Genomic DNA, 22,427 nt, shown 5'->3' on the forward strand with positions numbered 1-22,427 from the left:
AACTCTGTCTCTATTAAAGATACAAAAAATATCCAGGTAGTGGTGCGTGCTTGTGATCCCAGGTACTCGGGAGGCTGAGGCAGGAGAATCGCTTGAGCCTAGGAGATAGAAGTTGCCATGAACCAAAATTGCACCACTTCACTCCAGCCTGGGTGACAGTGAGACCCTGTCTCTAAAATAAAATGAAATAAAATAAAGAGAATATACACTGGTTCTTAGTATATTCACAGAATTGTGCAATCATCGGCACCATCTAATATGAGAACATTTTCTATATATATATGTAGAGAAAGGGGTCTTGCTATGTTGTCCAGTCTGGCCTTGAACTCTTGAGGTGAAACCATCCTCCTCCTTCAGCCTGTGCAATACCTAAGCACAGGTGCAAGCATCCATATTACAGGCATGAGATGCCTCACCTGGCCCAGAACTTAGTTTTTTTTTACTGAAAAATATTCCCTTGTATGCATATACGATATTTATCCAGTCATCAGCTGATGGACTTTTGAACTGTTTCCACTTTTGTTTATTATGAATAAAGCTGCTATGAGCATTTTTGTACAAGATTGTGTAGATTTATGTTTTCATTTCTGCTTATACATGTAGGAGTATAATTTCTCAGTCAAAGTATAACTCTGTTTAATTTTTGAGAGGAATTACCAACCTGTTTTCCCTCTTCTTTTTTCAGAGACGGGGTCTCACTCTGTCAACGAGGCTGGAGTGCAGTGGCACAACCACCACTCACTGCAGCATCGACCTCCTGGACTCAAGTGACCCTCCAGTCTCAGCTCCCTAAGTAGCTGAGACTACAGGAACACGCCACCATGCCTGCAGAACTTTTTGTTTGTTTATTTGTTTTGTTTTTATAGAGACAGGGTTTCATCATGTTGCCCAGGCTGCTCTCGAACTCCTGACCTCAGGCAATCTGCCCATCTTGGCCTCCCAATTGCTGGGATTCCAGGCATGAGACACCGCACCTGGCTGCCAACCTGTTTTCTAAAGTGGCTGCACCATTCCACATTCCCACCACCAGTGATGAGGGTTTTTTCCTCCATCCTTGCCAACACCTGTTCTTGTCTGTAGATTTTTATCACATAAGGGTATAAGGTGGCATCTCATTGTGCGATTGATTTGCCTTTCCCTAATGACTAATGGTATTGAGCATCATGTCATGTGATTATTAGCAATTTGTATATTATCTTTGGAGAAATGTCCGTGCAAATTTTTCACTCATTTTTCACTTGGGTTATTTTCCTTTTGTTGAGTTGTAAGAGTTCCCTGTGTATTCTGATACAAGTCCCTTATGAGATAAGTTGCCAGGTTTTTCTCCCATCCTATGGCTTGTCTTTTTACTTTCTGGGTGGTGGTCTTTGAAGTCAAATTTTTTAAATTTTGGTGAAGTCCAATTTTGTTTTTGTCACTTGTACTTTTTTTCTTTTTTTCTTTTTCTTTTTTTTTTTTTTTTTTTTTTGAGACAGGGTCTCATTCTGTCACACAGGCTGGAGTGCAGTGGTGCAATCATGGCTTACTGCAGCTTAGAACTCCTCAGCTTAAGTGATCCTCCCTCGTCAGCCTCCAGAGTAGCTGGAGTAGCAGGGACTGAAGGCACACGCCACCACACCTAAATTTTTTATTTTGTTTTGTAGACACAGGGTCCCCTTATGTTGCCCAGACTGGTCCAAACTCCTGGGATCCTCCCGCTTTGGCCTCCCAAATTGCTGGGATTACAGGTGTGACCCACCATGCTCAGCCACTTTTACTTTTGGTGTCATATTTAAGAAATCGTGGCCGGGTGCGGTGGCTCACGCCTGTAATCCTAGCACTTTGGGAGGCCAAGGTGGACACATCACCTGAGGTCGGGAATTGGAGACCAGCCTGACCAACGTGGAGAAACCTCGTCTCGACTAAAAATACAAAATTAGCCAGGCATGGTGGCACATGCCTATAATCCCAGTTACTTGGGAGGCTGAGGCAGGAGAATTGCTTGAACCCGTAAGGCAGAGCTTGTGGTGAGCCGAGATCGTGCCATTGCACTCCAGCCTGGGCAACAAGAGCAAAACTCCATCTAAAAAAAAAAAAAAAAATTGCTTCCTAATCCAAAGTCACAAAGACTTATCTACGTTTATCTATGTTTTCTTCAAAAAGCTTTATAGTTAGTTCTTATATTTAAGTTTTTGATGCATTTTGAATTAATTTTTGTGTACAGTGTGAACACTAGTACCAGCTAGTCTGGAGACTAAGGTGGGAGGATCACTTGAGCCCAGGAAGTCCAGTCTAGATTGAGCCATGATTGAGCCACTGTACTCCAGCCTGGATGACACAGTGGGACCCTGTCTCAAGGAAAAAAAAAAAAAAAAAAGCTGGGTCTGATGGCTCATTCTCCTGCAATCCCAGCACTTTGTTAGGCCAAGGCAGGTAGATCACTTAAGGCCAGGAGTCAAGACCAGCCTGGCCAACATGGGGTTTAGTAGAAACCCCGTCTCTACTAAAAATACAAAAATTAACCAGGAATGGTGGCAGGCACTTGTCCCAGCTATGCAGGAGGCTGAGGCAGGAGAATTGCTTGAACCCCAGAGGTGGAGACTGCAGTGAGCAGAGATCACACCACTGCACTCCAGCCTCAGCAAGCATGAGAAACAGAATAAAATAAAGTTTTAAAATTTTCATATAGGTCCCATTTTGATCTTTTCCCTGGGTTTATTAACTGCGTATGCACGTTGCTGGAGTTCAATTTTATAATTTAATCTTCAACAGAATATTTGGTGGACCCGTGATTGATTTTGTGGAGTCATTAACATGGTCAGTGATGTATACAATAACTGTTGGAACTGTGCGTCTCCTATTCTGCGTAGAGGATGCCAACTTCTTCAGATACAAGGAAGAAAGTTGTATTTTGTTTAATAGAAATAAAAAGTTGTCACATAGTTTCATATAAGTCCTAATAAGTGTTGAAGGGTGCAGATGGAAACTCAGGAGTCAAAAGGTGGATGGCTGTCCCTTTTCTTTCTCTTTGTAGGTACATGAATTTACTTTCTTAGGGGCAGAACCTGTTGGAGACGTTTTTTAAAAATCCCGCAACCAAATGAGGAATATGTTCACCTTGTTGACTCACAGAGGATACAAATCACACACAAGCAGACGGGGATTCAGAGACCAAATGTTTTCATCTGCTGTCGAGGGAGTGTGGAGATTGAGTGAATGGAAAGAACTATATGAGACCAAGAGGGCAGGGAAGGGAGGCCAAGTCAGAAGAAGCAGAGGCACCTACCCAGATGTTCTTTTTAGATGTGGCATTTTGAGCATCATGATTTGGAGAGTTGCTGTGACTGCTGAGCAGGGACAGAAGGAAGAAGGGAACAGCTGCAGGAGGGGGAGCGGCAGGGAAGAGGGGCGTTGGTCTCTCCATACATCTCAGGAGGGCTCTCCTCCCACACGCATTAAAACCTCATTTCTTTACAAAGCTCAGCTCACACATTGCTCCCCAGAAAGGCTGCACCGATGACAGTGGTCTTTCTCCCCCTTCTCTTGATCCCCTCTGTGCTCACCCCTCTGCCCCATCTTTACCACACCCTGTTTCCTTTCAGAATCAGCTTCCTTCTCTCATCCAGTGAACTGTGAGCTCCCTAAGAAAAGGCGCAGTGGCTCACACCAGTAATTCCAGCACTTTGGGAGGCTGAAGCAGCTGGATCACCTGAGGTCAGGAGTTCGAGACCAGCCTGACCAATACGATGAAACCCCGTCTCTACTAAAAATACAAAAATTAGCCAGACATGGTGGCATGAGCCTGTAATCCCAGCTACTTGGGGGGCCGAAACAGGAGAACTGGTTGAACCCTGGAGGCGGAGGTTGCAGTGAGCCGAGATTGCACCATTGCACTCCAGCCTGGGCAACAAGAGCAAAACTCTGTCTCAAAAAAAAAAAAAAAAAAAAAAGAAAGAAAGCAAGAAAGCAAACGAGAAAGAAAAGGAATCGAGTCTTGCCCTTGTTTTTCACTCTGTCTATAGATATGCCACATACAGAAAACAGGTGGAATTACAAACGCTTTGTTAACAAATGATTTCAGAGGTACATTAAAGAAACAAAATGGCTTTGCAGAGTGGGCATCTGAGTGTACCTTTGAAGAGTAGTTACTGAGTATTCCTCAGGTGGGCACCAGTGATGGAGGCAACCTCTCCAGGCAGCAGAAGACTACAGAGCAGCCGCCTGCTTAGAGCGTTAGTGCCACCTCCTCTCTGACGGCTGAAGGCTGTTTGTGTTCGACCTGGAAGTTTGTGCTTGGCCTGGGAGCTTCACCAGGGTAAACGGTGGCAGGAGACAAGGTCTTGATTCTGAGACCTCTCTCTCAACCCAGTACAACCTCTCTGCTAGAATTTGAAAAAAATGTGGTATTTGTGGTACCCTCATGGACTGGATTTAAGGGACATGTGTTGCCTAAGTCCCATCTTCAAAATGACCCAGCAGTGACACTGTTCCTTTTCACTCTTAGGGTACATTTCTCACCTGCATTATGGCCCAGGAATCTCAAGTCACCATCCCTACCATGGTCACCCCAATTTGAAGCAACCTGGCGACCCCAGGCAGGAACTGATCATCAGGGGAGACTGGAGGCAGGCGGATTTTTACAGAAATCCAACAGCAGGACCAAAACAAGGAAAAAGGTGGAAGCAGGAGGGTGGTCAACTGGAGACCCAGGAGAGGATTCCAGGATGGTGGGAAGTCCTCATCCAGCAAGATTGGTGGAGGCCCCATCTGTGCCCTGCCCCTTTCAAGAGGTTTCCTCTGCACCCCCACCCACCCCAACCCTGGCCATTGACCTGCAGGAACAGCAGATATAACTGTGGGGCCCCGAGGCCTGCAGGAACCCAGGGACTCAGGAAAGGCAGGTGTTGCGTTGAGCAGGATCCAAGTTAGCCGGGGAGGGATGTGGGAGTCCTTGTTAGAGGAGGATGTGAAGGGATTGGGATGAAGGAGTCCAGGAGGAGCAGCAGGACCCGAGGCCCTCCCTCTGCACACAGCCTTTCTCTGCTGGGCTCAGGCCCTAGCAACAGTGCCTTATTTATTTCCCCCACCCTTGCTCAGGCTTAGCCAGTCCTAGCTCCAATGATGGGGGAGGGGTCATAATGGGACTCTTGTGACATCACTACATCCCACCCCTCATTCTCTCCTGTGAAATCCTCCTGGAGCTGTCTCTGTCCTATGCCCTGTCCCAGAGAGCCTGCCTGCTACAATCCTTCCTTCCTTCTAGCCCCTGCCTCCCTCACCCCACCCACCCCCAACTATTCAGTGTCCCTCAGTAAACGTCCCAAGTTTGCAGCAGAAAACGAAACCATAGCTCAGAAAAGGTGGCATTTGCATTGCATACCTTCATGCGGAAATCTAAGCAAAGCTCTTGACCCCACAATCAGGATGCCTTCCAGAGCCGGCTGTTTCAAGACGCTGCTAGAGGCGATGAAAAACGCAGGAGGCCTTCCCAGCAGCTGCAGGGAGGGGCAGAGGATTGGGGTCGCCCTCTCAAGCATCTGACCCTTCATTCTAAAACACCTGCTAGTGCTGGAGGCCGGGGTTTCCATGGTACTGAAGACAAGACTCTGCTGTCTGGTCCACCACTGTTATGACCACAGAGGCCCCCCAATCTAATGTTGCCATCAAGATTGGTAGTTCAGGCTGGGTGTGGTGGCTCACATCTGTAATCTCAGCACTTTGGGGGGCCAAGGTGGGAGGACCGCTTGAGCTCAGGAGTTCCAGAACAGCCTGGGCAACATGGCAAAACCCTGTCTCTACTTAAAAAAGAAAAAAAAAAAAAAAAAATGGGCCAGGCATGGTGGCTCACGCCTGTAATCCCAGCACTTTGGGAGGCCAAGGCGGGTGGATCACCTGAGGTCAGGAGTTTGAGACCAGCCTGACCAACATGGAGAAACACTGTCTCTACTAAAAATACAAAATTAGCCAGACATGGTGGCACATGACTGTAATTCCAACTACTCGAGAGACTGAGATAGGAGAATTGCTTGAACCTGGGAGGCAGAATTTGCAGTGAGCTGAGATCACGCTATTGCACTCCAGTCTGGGCAACAAGAGTGAATCTCCATCTCAAAAAAAAAAAAAAAAAAAAAGAAAGAAAGAAAAAAGTAACGTAGATGCACTGGATATGACCAGCAGAAACATGGAGAAACACAGTTCTTAGTGGGGTCAGGCCTTGTGAAGCAGCAGCCTGTGGTTTGGACAAGGTCAGGCTGGTTCTGTGGTCACCCACAGTCAACCCCACCACAGGGGCTGCAGGGACCGGGAGAAGAAGGTTTGGAGTCTGTTTTCCAGCTACTCTGAGAAGCAGACACCAAGGCAGGATTAAATTGCAAGGGTTTTAGCAGGGGACATACCTTTGTGAAAAGAGTTACAAAAGACTGGGAGAACCACCAGACCATGAAGCAAGTCTCACTCCCAATGTGAGGCAGAGAGGGGAAGAGGAGAGGTGGGAGCGCTCCGGACCACAGTTCTGAGGAAAATCCACAGAGCCTTCGCTGAGTCTTTGAAACAGGCAAAAAAGAAGGTCCGGGCAACCGGCCTGGCCTTAGCATCCCCACCATACTCGGTCATTAGAGGAGAGCTGCCGCAGGAGACCTGGCCTGATGTACTACACAGTGGATACCTGTGAGGAGCCGCACTCCCTCCAGGAGGTCAGCCACAGCGTCCTGGGCACTGAGGTTGGGGACCATGGATGGAAGTATAGCTGAGAGAACCCAGAGGTTCCTGGGCCCCAGGGGCCCAAATCAGGACCAGCAACAGAACACTTAGAGAAAGAACTAGAAGACCTCCTTGCTGGTGGGGTTGTCTTAGAAGGGAGCAGGCGGGTGGGACCAGAACCTCCTGCAAGAAAGCAGAACATCGTCTGTGGGGCTCAGAGATTGGGTGGTGTCAGGAAAGAGGCTCTTTTCTATTTATTTTTAAAATCGAAGTTATACATTCACAGGGAACAATCAAGTAGTCAAAAAACACCTCAGAGGCTTTATCTCAGGAAACAGCAACTCTGTCCCCCTTTCATTGCCTGCCCACAAAACCATTTTCCTGTCTTTGAGCTGAGTCACAGACCTTCTTCTGTGCTGTCTCCTTCTCCCAGCGTGACGATGACCGCCTCTGTTCCCTGAACCCTTATAGCTATGCAGGATTGCTGCATTGGTAATTTGTTGCAGCAATTTGGTGCAAACTAATTTGACACTTCACTTAGTTTTCCACATGTATAGCATCTTACAGAAGATTACATGAGATTTTAACTCATGGTGCCGATTTTCTCCATAACTGATATTTATGTTAAAACCCTGATAAAATACATGCTGGAGTTCTTTGGCGCTGTCCCCACCACAGTGTTAGGGCCTCTACTGAAACACCTGCGGTGCCTGGGAGACCCCACATGTATCCAAGGGTCTGCCCTGTTCCCACATGTACTTCTAGCACCAATCCAGTGGCTCCCAGCTCTACTTTTGGGGGACGCATGAACATCAGGAGTCTCCAAATCATGCTTATATTCTTCCCAACATAAACTTGGACCTCATTCCCCCCGATTCCATTTCACACTGCTGTCGAGCTCTTAAGGTTTGAAGCGCCTGCACTCAGAGCTGCAGAGCCCCCAGTTTGACTCCAACCCTTCTCCTCCAAGAGTCTGGCCCTCCCCTCAGGGCTCCATTTCCCTTTGATTCTATTGATCACATCTGCACATTGAGCATGAATAAGATGAGAGGGGACTCGGCAGGATTGGGAGAGGCAGCAGGGGAGGTTTCTTGAACATCACCATGGAAGCCTCAGGCCATGTGCACTGGGTGTGATTTTGGAAGTGGTAGAGCCAGACAGCCATTCTTGGGCCCTGGGTTCAGCCCAGCTCTTTGGGACTCTCAGACATTAGGAATCTCTGGAAGGGAGCCTTGTTGTTGAGACCCATTTTCAAGGGTTTACCACATGCCCAGCTCTGTGTGATCTTGACAAGTCCACCCTCTCTGAGCTCCAGTTTTTTTTAAATCTCTAAAGTGTGGGACATTTCTTTATTCCATAAGGAAGAACAACAGGCAGGTGGGATGGAGTGAGAGATCGGCTGGAGGTGGAAGAAGGCGAGGAATATTGCTGAGATAGTTTTCAAATCAATGGAGGGGATGTCCATGGATGAATCACAAGGGGAGGGAATGGGTGCAAAGGCCTCACTGAGATCCAGTGACAGCAGGAGTTGCCAGGGTCTGATCTGGACCAGATTTGACTGAAGTTTTAGGGGGGACCTATATGACAGCGTTTGTTTCTATTGGCACAACTCAATACATGGACAATGTCATGGGACTCAAAATGAGTTTGGCAGAAGTTCAAAATTATGCCACAAAACTCAAGAAGTAGCTAAAATATCAGATTTTTATTTTTATCTTTTTTTTTTTTTTTTTTTTTTGAGACAGAGTCTTGCTTTTTTGCTCAGGCTGAAGTGAAATGGTATAATCTTGGCTCACTGCAACCTCTGCCTCCCAGTTTCAAGCAATTTTCCTGCCTCAGCCTCCCGAGTAGCTGGAATTACAGGCACCCACCACCGCACCTGGCTAATTTTTGTATTTTTAGTAGAGATGCGCTTTCATGATGTTGGCCAGGCTGGTCTTGAACTCCTGACCTCAGGTGATCCACCTGCCTCGGCCTCCCTAAGTGCTGGGATTATAGGCGTGAGCCAGCATGCCCAGCCAATATCGATTTTTTTTGTTGTTGTTTTAAGACCAAGTTTCACTCTGTTGCCCAGGTTGGAGTGCAATGACGCAATCTCAGCTTACTGCAACCTCCGCCTCCCGGGTTCAAGTGATTCTTCTGCCTCAGCTTCCTGAGTAGCTGGGATTTTAGGTGCTCACCACCACATCCAGCTAATATTTTGTATTTTTTTTTCTAGTAGAGACAGGGTTTCACCGTGCTGGCCAGGCTGGTCTCGAACTCCCGACCTTAGGTGATCCACCCACTTCGGCCTCCCAAAGTGCTGGGATTACAGGCATGAACCACTGCGTCTGGCCTCAAATTTTTAAAAGGACAAAACCAATGAGAAACCTTTTGAAAATATAATTCTAGAAAATAAAGGATGGGAGGAGTAGCGCAGAAGCTCTGAGGAGAGGTGAACCCTGAAGACTCTGTGAGCAACCAGCACCTGAGCCAAAAAAGACAGTATTGATTCTCCAGACCTGAGACAAGGCAGGAGGAAATCTGAGCATAGAGAGATAGTTCTCCAGGCCCTGTGCTACTTCTGATCCCTTTCTGCCCCAAATCCTACAAATAGGACTCTAGTATTGAGTATACTTGGGGCCACCAGGGGACTGTGAGGCCTAGGGAGCTAGGGTAGAAATGGCTGCTTCAAAAGATGAGAAACTGTGGGGATAAGGAAAGTGGAAGGATAATGCCTCAGTGTAAAGTCCAAAATCATGTACAAGCCCTTTTCTGCGATGTTAATGTCCACTGGCCGCTCCTTGGTCCTTTGATGATAATTACTTAGTGACTCAACATGACATCAAAAGAAAGGAATGTAAACATCAGTAACCAAAATGAGGCCCACTACCCTAGAGGCAAATATGAGAAAATCAGAAAACAAGCCTTCAAGTGGAAGTGCCTCAGTGAATTTACACTTGTTTGAGCCCAAAGCTTCACTTAGAAAACCTCTTATGTCTTAAAGTTATAAGACAGGATAGAATTGGATTGGTATACACTATACCACATGAGGGTCTAAGACCTGGACCAGGTTTCACTGAAGTTTTAGGGGAGCCTTTTATGGTAGCATTTTTTTCTTTTGGCACATTCCATAAATAGAAAATACCAAGTAGCTCAAAAATGGGTTTAACAGGCAGGCATTGTGGCTCACGCTTGTAATCCCAGCACTTTGGGAGGTAAAGGCAGGCAGACCACCTGAGGTCGGGAGTTCAAGATCAGCCTGACCAATATGGAGAAACCCTGTCTCTACTAAAAATACAAAAATTAACCAGGTGTGGTGCCACATGCCTCTAATCCCAGCTACTTGGGAGGCTGAAGCAGGAGAATTACTTGAACCCAGGAGGTGGAGGTTGCAGTGAGCCAAGATTATGCCATTGCACTCCAGACTGGGCAACAGGAGTGAAACTCCATCTCAAATAAATAAGTAAATAAATAAATAAAAGGTAGTTTTATAATCAGCTATAGGACTCTAACATGTGCTCTTAAATACGGGTTTCCAATAACTTTGGAGATTGTGACATTAGAATAGAAGAAAAAAACTTTCAGGACTCTCATGGAGAGCTGAAATGTTCATGAATATGAAGCAGAACAGGAGTTAACTACATGAACTGAACTAATGGAAGACTAAAACAATCCTTTTATGACTTTTTGCTTAAAGAATTGCTAACCCTTTGTTTTGTTTTTCAAAGCCAAAAACAAGTTTTTTGAGCTATTTACAGCTTTTAAAAATTGAGTATAGAATTCTCCTATAAACAAAATTTGGAGCATATTTCTCTCTACTGAATTTCTCCAAAATTTGGAAACCATTTGTAGAGTATTCTTAATTTATAGCAATATAGTTTTTTGCACAAGTGCAATATGAATCTGTTTTCTTTTCTAACAGGACACAATTGGAAACACTGGTTATTTTACCAAGGCTTTAACTGAAATGGCTTGCTTTGAGATACAGACTCCTTTAAGGAATCAAAGTTGACTTATAGAGACAATAAAATCCCCTTGAGAAAACTGGCCTCATACCTAGTCTATACAGTTCCTGTACGGGGTTCCTGACCTGTGGTAAGTAAAGAATATCAGTTCCTAGCAGGCCCAGGATCCCCAAGTTATATTAAGACCTCAAGAGGAGAGAAATTTACTCAACTCATTCAGATATGGTTGGCAGAAAACCATGGCTGGGCTCAAGGCTTTAAAGTCTTATCTGAGATTCCTCATGGAACAATGTTCCATCAAAGCCAATATAAAAAGGAGCCTATATGGCAAATAATTATTCTTGCTGTGCTTTATGCAAATGATCAGGCCAAGTATATAATAAGACTAAAGTTTATTTTGCAAACAAATCAGTCCTATCATGGTCTGTTTTTAATAAAAATGAGGACTGGAGAGAGAAAAAGTATGTTTTAAGAACTATGAGGCTGGGTGCAGTGGCTCATGTCTGTAATCCCAGCACTTTGGGAGGCTAAGGCGGGCAGATCACCTGAGGTCGGGAGTTGGAGACTAGCCTGACCAACATGGAGAAACCCCGTCTCTACTAAAAATGCGAAAAATTAGCCAGGCATGGTGGCATGTGCCTGTAATCCTGGCTACTTGGAAGGCTGAGACAGGAGAATCACTTGAACCCGGGAGGAAGAGGTTCCAGTGAACTGAGATCATGCCTTGTACTCCAGCCTGGGCAACAAGAGTGAAACTCCATCTCAAAACAAAACAAAAAAAAACTATGACTATGGTATACCTGTTATTAGATTCTAGTCTCATCCATTGTTTTTGAGGTTTTTTTCTGCAATTTAGACTGATCCTGCTTATTTCTGTAAACCAACCAGTGATCTCTGGCTACAGCTCAGATGAAATAAGAGGCATGGGTAATGTAAAAATCTGGATCAATGTTCTATTTCTGGGCACATATTGGAATCAGCTAGCAACCCCATGCGCCCAGGTCTTACCAGGTATGACAATAGCCATGAGCTACCTGGGCATGATGGCAGCCTCAGGAGTTTTTGAAGCTGACCTCACCCACTTATTTCATTTGGACACCTCTACTTAAAACCCAAGGAGCCATCTATATTTGTGGCCAATCAGTTCACCAATGCTTCCCCACTAACTGGAATGAAACTTGTACCATAGGCTATGTATCCCCAGACATCTTCATAGTCCCTGGCAATCTCTTTCTTCCAGCACCAATCTACAGGCATCCTATCTTGCCCAAGGTGAAGAGGGCTATCCAATTAATTCCACTTTCTGTGGAACATGGTATTATACCCTGTGTGGAAACCAGAATTGCTGGAATCACAAAAGTCTCCTTGATCTATAGCCAACTCTCAAAGGAAATAGCCAACAACATTGAGGCCATGACTAAAATTTTAACAATGGTGTGAGAACAAATTGACTCTTTAGGAGCTGTAGTCCTCCAAAATCTCCAAGGACTAGATATGTTAATGGAAGCACAGGGAGGAATTTGCTTAGCCTTAGATAACAAATGTTGCTTTGGGGTAAATGGATTGGCAAAAGTACAAGACAACATTAGACAACTCCTAAATTGAGCCTCTAATTGATGGGAACAAGCTTCTCAGGGTTAGATTAGGAAGCAACATGGAAATGGTTCTCTGGGTTTTTCCCTTTTTAGGTCCACTTTTACTCTCCTACTTTTGCTCCTTTTTGTCCATGTCTTCTAAATCTAATCATCTGATTTGTCTCCTCTCACTTTTGGGCTGACAAGCTCCAGGTGATCCTCAGTGAGGGATACCATCCTCTCAATGATCAAGAGTCACCCTTCTACAGGAGACCAGTAGACTGCCCAACAGTGGGACACAACAGAGGTGAATTCCCTGTCTCTGTTAGATCTGGCTGGATACCGTTTTCATTAACCTATGGAGCCACCCTGCCCTGACAGCTAGCAAGAGGCCAAAACCCACAGAATAGACACCACCACCCCTCTGTCAGCAGGAAGCAGCTACAGAAGACTGACCTTCATCCATTTTTTCCAGAATTGGGTCTAGAATCTTGAGGGGGGAAATGTTAGAGTAGGTAGTTAGACAGACATGAGCAGGGAAGGAGAGGCCCCCACCACCACCAGGACGGTCAACCATCTGGTGATGGTTAGGTGGTTGTTAAACTGTCTCTCTAAAATACTAATTGGTCACAGCTGGCACAAGGGAACGGCAGTCTCCCACTAGATACAAAACACCTGAAGCTGGTGATTAGCCGCTTTAGCAGCTTCCTGATGAGATTTTAGGACTTGGTGAATGAGCTCAAGCATGCCCACTAAGAGGCAAAATGGCAGTTTAACTAGCATAAGACCTTCCTCTAGGAACATTCCGCTGCTAAGTGAAAAACACTTCAAGTGAGCATACATACAACTTCAGTTAACACGCTGTGCATGCAGACCCTCCCAAGTGCTGGTAGGCCACTCTGCGAGGGGACAGCCCACCCCAAGGGAAGAATAAGGGGAAGAGAGACACAACCCTCCCGAATCATGCCAATGTAAAAAAACCCAAGTCAAAGGGCAATCTCTCAAGTTTCCTGCTTGGCCCTTTTCCAAGTGTACTTTACTTCCTTTCATTCCCGCTCTAAAACTTTTTAATAAACTTTCACTCCTGCTCTAAAACTTGCCTTGGTTGCTCACTCCACCTTCTGCCACTCAGATGAATTCCTTCCATCAAGGAGGCAAGAATTGAGTTGCTGCAGACCCATATGGATTCACTGCTGGTAATAGTATCATGAAAGATAGTCATTTTGAAGGAGGAGGAATGAGAGATGTATTCCTATGAATAACCTTACAGTTACCTGTCACTGAGTAAAAAGTGAAGCGTTAATATTAATGCAAGCATCCAAAGTATTTGCAAGGAAGTAGAATAGGAGGAACCTGTTTTCACTGGGATGGGGGTGGGGGGGGGCAAATGTCTAAATCAGTATGACCACTTTGGAAAACAGTTTGGCCTTATCCAATAAAGTTGAACATGCAACTCTGGCCCTGCAATTCCCCTACTACACAGCACTTTGCACATGTGTCCTGGAAGACAGGTAAATATTGATCAAGGCAGCAAAACTGAAAACAATCCAAATGTACATTAACAGAAGAATGGAGAAATTATATGCGCTACAGTCATTACAGTGGAATACTGCACAGGTTTCGTGCCCCAACATGCAGGAAAGTCACAAACAAGGTGTGGAGATCCAGAAGAACAGTAGGGCATAAAAAGCTTGCAAAACTATTCCATGTAATCTATGCAAATACAAAGAATTGAGGCAGACTACAACGAAGGGCAATTGATTGAAGAACATAAAATTCTGAATAGTGGTTGCCAAGGTGGGTACAGAGAGTTCTGCAAAAATAATCATAGAAGTTCGTTTCTGGAGCTGAGCAATGGCTACACTGGGATGAGTTCTGGAATTAGTTCTTTTTCTGCATAACATATATGTGTTTATATGTTCTTTCATGTTGACTACTGTATTTCTTTAAAGTTTTTCTCTCCATCACCCAGGCTGGAGTGCAGTGGTGCTATCACAATTCACTGCAGCCTTGACCTTCCAGACCAAGTGATCCTTCCACCTCAACCTCCCAAGTAGCTGGTACCACAGGCATGCATACGCTACTCATTTCAATTTTTTTTTTTTTTTTGAATCAGAGTCTCACTCTGTTGCCCAGGCTGGAGTGCAATGGTGTGATCTTGGCTCACTGCAACCTCCACCTCCCAGGTTCAAGCGATTCTCCTGCCTCAGCCTCCTGAGTAGCTGAGATTATAGGCACATGCCACCACATCCGGCTAATTTTTGTATTTTTTAGTAGAGACGGGGTTTCACCATATTGGTTATGCTGGTCTTGAACTCCTGACCTCGTGATCTGCCTGCCTCAGCCTCCCAAAGTGCTGGGAATACAGATGTGAGCCACCGCGCCTGGTCACAATTTTTTTTTTGAGACAGAGTCTTGCTATTTTTGCTATTTCACCCAGGCTGTAGTGCAGTGGCACAAACTCAGTTCACCGCAACCTCTGCCTCTCAGGTTCAAGCAATTCTCATGCAACATACTCGGTGAGCGTACTCGGTGGTGAATGTACTCCATAAACCTCGCTTTGCCTTTTCTTCTTTTCGTATGATTTTTGTACTTCTCTCCAGGTCATTCTTTCATTCTAGGCAACATACTTGGAGGCTGTGGGAGGAGAATCGCTTGAACCTGGGAGGCGGAGGTTGCAGTGAGCCAAGATCGCGCCATCGCACTCCAGCCTGGGCAACAAGAGTGAAACTCTGTCTCAAAAAAAAAAAAAAAAAAGGAAAAGAAAAGGAAAGAAAATGGCATCCTGCGGGGCAGGTACAGGGGACAGCCCAGGGAAGGAGGCTGCCATTTCCTGAAATAGAACCTCCTAGAAACTGACTGTTCAATTCATGCAAAATCTGAATAAGAAATCAAAATGATAGAAAGTAACCTCTTTCCTGACCATCACCCAGTGCCTGTCACACAGCGCCAGGGACTGAGAGACCCTCCTCCCCATTGTCCTGCTCCCTTCTAGGACACCCCACCAGCACAAAGTTTTCCATTGACAGGGCCCACGTGTGTCTTCCTGGGGTTGATCCTAGTGCTAGAATCAAGGATACAGGAATGTTCTCAGGTCCCTTAGCCATGCTGTCCTCCCAGTGTCCTATACTCCTCAGGTTCAGAGCCCCAGGCCTCAGCACCTCACCTTTCCTTGTTGAAGTCCCCAAGGCCTGACCATTCACCTGGGGACTCTGCTCTCTCTGTTCCTGCTCATCACATCTGGGCTGTCAACCTGTGGCCGTGTTACCCAATCTGAGCCTTAGGTTTTTTTCTTGTGCAAACTTAGGACAGGGAATAGAATAGGCTCATGATAGACAGGCGGAGGTGAGATGGTGTGAGAGAAATGCAGGAGCTAGAAGGAGGAAAAGACTCAACGAAGGGGTTCCTCTGAGACTGAGAGGTAGGCAAAGGCAGGTTGAGAGTCAGTTTCCGGAATCAAGTACCTGAGGGAAGGGCAGCGATAGCACCACTGCACTCCAACCTGGGCAGAAAAAAAAAAGAAAAGCTAAACATGCAACTACCATGTGACTTAGTACTTACTGTTCTTGGAACTAGCCAACAGAAATGAGAACTTAGTTCACACGAAAGCCTGTGCACAAGTGTTTATAGCCGATTTATGCAGAGTAGCCCCAAACTGGACACAACCCCAATGCCCTTCAGTGTGTGAATGTCCAGAGCAGCCTGGGGACTGCACTGCACGCTCTTACTTGGAATGTGTGTAGCTTTCCAGAGAATGAGTTAAGGTATATGTTGAGGGGCTGGGGGCGAGCAGTGCTGGCACACCAGCAGAACTGAGTTCAGCCTAGAGTTGGGTACATCTTGAGCTGAATCTCTAAGGCCTTCAGTTTCCCAGATCTGCTTCCCTTGGAAGCACTTAGGAAACAGGGCCTCCCTCCACAGGACAGCCTCCTGGGCCTGCAAAGGGGCATGTGTTTCCTCCTTAGACATGGATGTGCCTTGTCATCCCTTCTCCTACACTTAGAGCAACCTGTAAATAATTTGATAGGTGAAATAACCCATTGTCTGGAACACCATTTTTGGTGTGGGTTTATGGGTGCCTACGTACCATGTGTATGTATGTAACATGTAACATGTAATCCTGCTCAAAAAGGTTAGAAGTCACCCAGTCAGCTAGCGACTCCAGAATAATCAGACACATGTTCCCCCAAAATACCACAAGATGGCAGCACACGCACACAGCATTTCAAGCTCCTGCCCACTGAGATGACAGCAATTAATCTGCTCTCTAGTAATGCCCCTGCCACCCGGGACAGCCCTACACTTAAAAGGTTATGATGCCTGTTTCTATGATAGTGTGTTGCAAACACACACAGCATTTCTGAGGTAGATGAAGAGATCCAAAGGGTAACAGGAAATTATGTAGTTCAGAATTCTTCACCTTTTTAAAAAAAACTTTTTGTTTGTTTGTATGTATGTATGTATGTATGTATGTATGTATTTAGTTATAATAGAGACAGGGTCTTACTATGTTGCCCAGGCTATTCTTGAACTGCTGGGCTCCAGCGATCCTCCCACTTCAGCCTCCCAAAGGTCCAGGATTACAGGCATGAGCCACTGAGCGTGGCCAGAATTCTTCACCTTTTGGTAAAGAGTGTATATGTTGCACCTGAAGCCAGAAGTCAATGATACTTGATGAAAGGGTTTGTTCAGCGCAGATGACTGACGGGTTCATGGCTTGCATGTGTCATAATTGTTGCTGTTTATTTCCTGAAACTTTAGACGACATTGGGCACAATATCAATGCCTTACATGCATGGTCGCATTAAACTTTACTGTAGCCATCTGACATAGTGATTATTATCCTCATTTTACAGATGGGGAAAGAAAGGATTAGAACTTCAGGAATCTTGGCAATGGAATGCACAGTGAGTAGAGGCAGAGAGAACCCGCTTTCCTGGTGGCTCACACTCCTCCGGCACACAAGGCTCCCTCTAGCCCGCGCATGTGTCTCAGTTTTTACTGCTGAAGTCTCAGTTATATGATTATGTATATGCTCAATCCTACATCAATTGAGAATGGCCCTTAGCTTGGAATTAGTGAGAACAGTAATTAGAAATTTATTATCAGAAAAAAGGTCATAAGATTATCAGCCGCAGTCTCTTTGCTGTGCATCTTTCTCATCTAGACAGAACAGCCACAGGGAATCCAGGTCCTCCCCACCACTCCAGGCTCAGCAGTTCACGCTTACCCACCCAGCCCAGGCACAGCAGTTCACGCTTACCCACCCTGCCCGGGCTCAGCAGTTCACGCTTACCCACCCAGCTCGGGCTCAGCAGTTCACGTTTACCCACCCAGCTCGGGCTCAGCAGTTCACGCTTACCCACCACCCCGGGCTCAGCAGTTCACGCTTACCCACCCAGCTCGGGCTCAGCAGTTCACGCTTACCCACCACCCCGGGCTCAGCAGTTCACGCTTACCCACCCAGCCCGGGCTCAGCAGTTCACGCTTACCCACCCAGCCCAGGCACAGCAGTTCACGCTTACCCACCCAGCCCGGGCTCAGCAGTTCACGCTTACCCACCCAGCCCGGGCTCAGCAGTTCACGCTTACCCACCCAGCTCGGGCTCAGCAGTTCACGCTTACCCGCCAAGCATGGGCACAGCAGTTCACGCTTACCCACCACCCTGGGCTCAGCAGTTCACGCTTACCCGCCAAGCATGGGCACAGCAGTTCACGTTTACCCACCACCCCGGGCTCAGCAGTTCACACTTACCCACCACCCCGGGCTCAGCAGTTCATGCTTACCCCCCAGCTCAGTCTCAGCAGTTCACGCTTACCCACCCAGCTCAGGCACAGCAGTTCACGCTTACCCGCCCAGCTCAGGCTCAGCAGTTCACGCTTACCCACCCAGCTCAGGCTCAGCAGTTCACGCTTACCCGTCCAGCTCAGGCACAGCAGTTCACGCTTACCCGCCCAGCCCGGGCTCAGCAGTTCACACTTACCCACCCAGCTCGGGCTCAGCAGTTCACGCTTACCCACCCAGCCTGGGCTCAGCAGTTCACGCTTACCTGCCCAGCTCAGGCACAGCAGTTCACGCTTACCCGCCCAGCTCAGGCACAGCAGTTCACGCTTACCCGCCCAGCTCAGGCTCAGCAGTTCACGCTTACCCACCCAGCTCAGACACAGCTGTTCATGCTTACCCAGCACCCCAGGCTCAGCAGTTCACGCTTACCCACCACCCCAGGCTCAGCAGTTCACGTTTACCCACCCAGCCCGGGCTCAGCAGTTCACGCTTACCCACCACCCCAGGCTCAGCAGTTCACGCTTACCCACCCAGCTCAGTCTCAGCAGTTCACGCTTACCCGCCCAGCTCAGGCACAGCAGTTCACGTTTACCCACCCAGCTCAGGCACAGCAGTTCACGCTTACCCACCCAGCTCAGGCTCAGCAGTTCACGCTTACCCGCCCAGCTCAGGCTCAACAGTTCACGCTTATCCGCCCAGCCCGGGCTCAGCAGTTCACGCTTACCCACCCAGCCCAGGCACAGCTGTTCACGCTTACCCAGCACCCCAGGCTCAGCAGTTCATGCTTACCCACTCAGCTCAGGCTCAGCAGTTCATGCTTACCCGCTCAGCTCAGGCTCAGCAGTTCATGCTTACCCAGCACCCCAGGCTCAGCAGTTCAGGCTTACCCACCACCCGAGGCTCAGTAGTTCATGCTTACCCACCCAGCTCAGGCTCAGCAATTCACGTTTACCCAGCACCCCAGGCTCAGCAGTTCATGCTTACCCACCCAGCTCAGGCACAGCAGTTCACGCTTACCCAGCACCTCAGGCTCAACAGTTCATGCTTACCCACCCCGCTCAGGCTCAGCAGTTCATGCTTACCCACCGAGCTCAGGCACAGCAGTTCACGCTTACCCACAACCCCAGCTCAGCAGTTCACGCTTACCCACCCAGCTCTGGCACAGATGCAACACTCAGCTTAGCAACATTCAGCTTAGGATCGGGTAAACAGGCAGAGCTTTCTCTCTTTTTTTTTTTTTTTTTTTTTTTTTTTTTTGAGACAGAGTCTCTCTCTTGTTGCCGAGGCTGGAGTGCAATGGTGCAATCTCGGTTCACCACAACCTCCACGTCCCGTGTTCAAGCGATTCTCCTGTCTCAGCCTCCCAAGTAGCTGTGATTACAGGTATGCACCACCACGCCTGGCTAATTTTGTATTTTTAGTAGAGATGGGGTTTCTCCATGGTCAGGCTGGTCTCGAACTCCAGACCTCAGGGGATCCGCCCTCCTTGGCCTCCCCAAGTGCTGGGATTACAAGCGTGAGCAACTGTGCCTGACCTTTTATTTTTTTTTCTTTTTCTTTTTGGTGGAAAAACCCAACTCCTATCAGAGCATATTCGGCATGTGATTTTTTTTTTTTTTTTTTTTTTTGAAACAGGGTCTCTGTCGCCCAGGCAGGAATGTAGTGGCGCAATCATGGATCACTGCAGTGTCAAACTTCTGGGCTCAAGCGATCCTTCCACCTCAGCGTCCCGGGTACCTAAGTCTATAGGGCAAGCACCTATAGTTTTAAATTTTTTTCTTTGTAGAGACAGAATCTCGCTTTGTTGCCCAAACTGGTCTTGAACTTCTGGCCTCAGGTGACCCTCTGGGCCTCCCAAAGCACTGGGTTTACAAGCATGAGCCACCATGCCAGACCTAACATCTCTAATTTTTTAAATTGTTTTTAAATTAATGAGACCAGGTTTCACCATGTTGCCCAGACTATTCTCAAACTCCTGGGCTCAAATGATCCACCCACGTTGGCCTCCCAAAGTGCTAAGGTTACAGGTGTGAGCCGCCGTGCTCAGCCAGCATTTCTAATTTTTGACAAGCAGACTTTTGGTACGTGATTTACCTAAGTTATGTAAAGTTATATTCAACATTATCTCTCTCTTACAAATCAAGAAAACAGGGTATCGTTAACTTTCCTAAGTGATATATTTAGGAGAAAAATGAATTTAGCAAAGTGGAGGTCTTTTGTGTCCTTTTACGGATAGTAAAATAGCATCTAGGAGAATGCGAGGTTGAAGGGAACTGTCAAAGATTTGGGGCCAACTGAGACCAGTTAGTGGCCATGACCAGGAGGGGACCTTAGGTGCTGCTTGCTCTCCCCAGCCAGGTTCGGCTGTGTGGGTGCAGACTCAGACTTGGAGGTGAGATGAAAATAATAAGAGGGAAGTGATGGAGCCAAGACAGGGCAAGGGCCTTGAGCACACACAAGGAAGAGATTCCAGCAGCTGACAGTCTCATTACAGCTGGCAGGGTAGTCAGTGAGAGCATGAGATGTGGTGGACCATGGGCAGAGAAGCTGGGAAGGATGCACTGGTGGTCTCAGCGCAGGGAGGGTGCCAGAGGGAGTGAACAGTGGAGTGGAACATTCCATTTCTGTTACGGAAAGGGTGTCGCTATTTGACAGGACAGCTCTGGGATATGACCATGGGAACGAAAGACTGGGGAGATGACAGGATCACTGGCAGGAAACTGAGAGGTCAGTATTTTGGAAATATTATTTACAAAGATACTGATATCACCAAGGACAGGAAAGTGTTAGAGAAAGTGGCAATGATTCAGAAAGTGAAATCTCTAAGGAAGAATGTTTGTACCCAGGCTTTGGTAGATGAAGGTAACCACAGGGTGGTGGGAGAAACCGTTTTTCACGGGAAGGAGGGAGAATGTTCCAGGAAAGCATCAACGACCGGCAGAAAAGACACTCACCCCACCCACCCCTCCTCAAGCCCATGGACATTCAAAAAGCACAGGGAAGAAAACATTCCCATTTTGAGAGAGCCATAGGGGAAAGTGTGGTTTCACGCAGAGCTGCAAAGTCCAGTGTGGCAGCCACCAACCACATGTGGCTACCGAGCACTTGAAATGTGGCTCCTGGGATGAGGGACTGAATTTTTAATTGAATTTCATTCAAAGTAACTAAAAACTGAGGCAGCAGAAAATATTTTTCTGTTAATCACAGCTTTATTGGTTTGGTAGGACTTCATTTCACTTTAACCATTGAAAAGCCAAACTGGCCAGGTGCAGTGGCTCATGCCTATAATCGCAACACTTTGGGAAGCCAGGGCAGGAGGATCACTTGAGGCCAGGAGTTCAAGACCAGCCTGGGCAACACAGCAAGCCCCCAAACCAAAAAAAAAAAAAAAATTAGGCTAGGCGCGGTGGCTCACACCTGTAATGCCAGCACTTGGGGAGGCCAAGTCGGGCGGATCAGAGTTTGAGACCAGCCTGGCCAACATGGTGAAACCCCATCTCTACTAAAAATACAAAAATTAGCCAGGCGCAGTGGCACATGCCTGTAATCCCAGCTACCCGGGAGGTGGAGGTTGTGGTGAGCCAGGATGGTGCCACTGCAGTCCAGCCTGGGCTACAGAGTGAGACTCCATCTCAAAAGTAAATAAATAAATAAAATAAATAAATAAAGAAAGAAAGAATTAGTTGGGCATGGTGGCATGCTTCTGTAGTCCCAGCTACTCAGGAGGCTGAGGCAGAAGGATCCCTTGAGCCCAGTAGATCGAGGCTACAGTGAGCTATGACCACGCTACTGCACTCTTGCCTTGGTGACAGAGCAGACGCTGTCTCTAACAAAAAAAAAAAAAGAAGGGGTCATTTCCATTCTCTCTTCCACCAGAGACCTACATGCCACCACTTGTGCTGCCACCATGTCTAGTGATCCCTGAGAAGTCCAAGCATATTTTGTGAGTACTCAACACCAACACTGATGGGCGTCGGAAAACAGCCTTTGCCATCATTGCCATCAAGGGCGTGTATTGAAGATATGCTCCTGTGGTGTGGAGGAAAGCTGACATTGACCTCACTGAGAGGCCAGGAGAGCTCACTGAGGATAAGGTGGATGTGTGATCACCACTATGCAGAAAACATGCCAGCCCAAGATCCCAGACTGGTTCTCAAACAGACAGAAACATGTAAAGGATGGAAAATATAGCCAGGACCTGGTCAATGGTCTGGATAACAGCCTCTGTGAGAACCTGGAGCAACTGAAGAAGATTTGAGCCCATAGAGGGCTGTGCCACTTCTGGGGCCTTCATGTCCCAGGACAGCACAGCAATACCACTGGCCGCTGTGGCCATAACATGGGTGTATCCAAGAAGAAGTAAGTCTGTAGGCCTTGTCTGTTAATAGTTTATATGCCTAAACAAAATAAAATAAAAATTTAAAAATCATAAAAAAGAAAAGTC

At 47.0% G+C, this 22,427-nt stretch overlaps 1 protein-coding gene and 1 pseudogene across 1 annotated transcript in view; both read left to right on the forward strand.

Annotated features, from left to right (window-relative positions):
* CHGB (chromogranin B) overlaps nt 1-22,427 on the forward strand; it is an 817,086-nt gene that overhangs the window by 405,610 nt on the left and 389,049 nt on the right. The window lies entirely within an intron of this gene.
* On the forward strand, nt 21,868-22,374 carry LOC126964123 (40S ribosomal protein S18-like; annotated as a pseudogene).

Source organism: Macaca thibetana, chromosome 10 (genome assembly GCF_024542745.1).
Source record: "Macaca thibetana thibetana isolate TM-01 chromosome 10, ASM2454274v1, whole genome shotgun sequence".
Classification (NCBI taxonomy): domain Eukaryota; kingdom Metazoa; phylum Chordata; class Mammalia; order Primates; family Cercopithecidae; genus Macaca; species Macaca thibetana.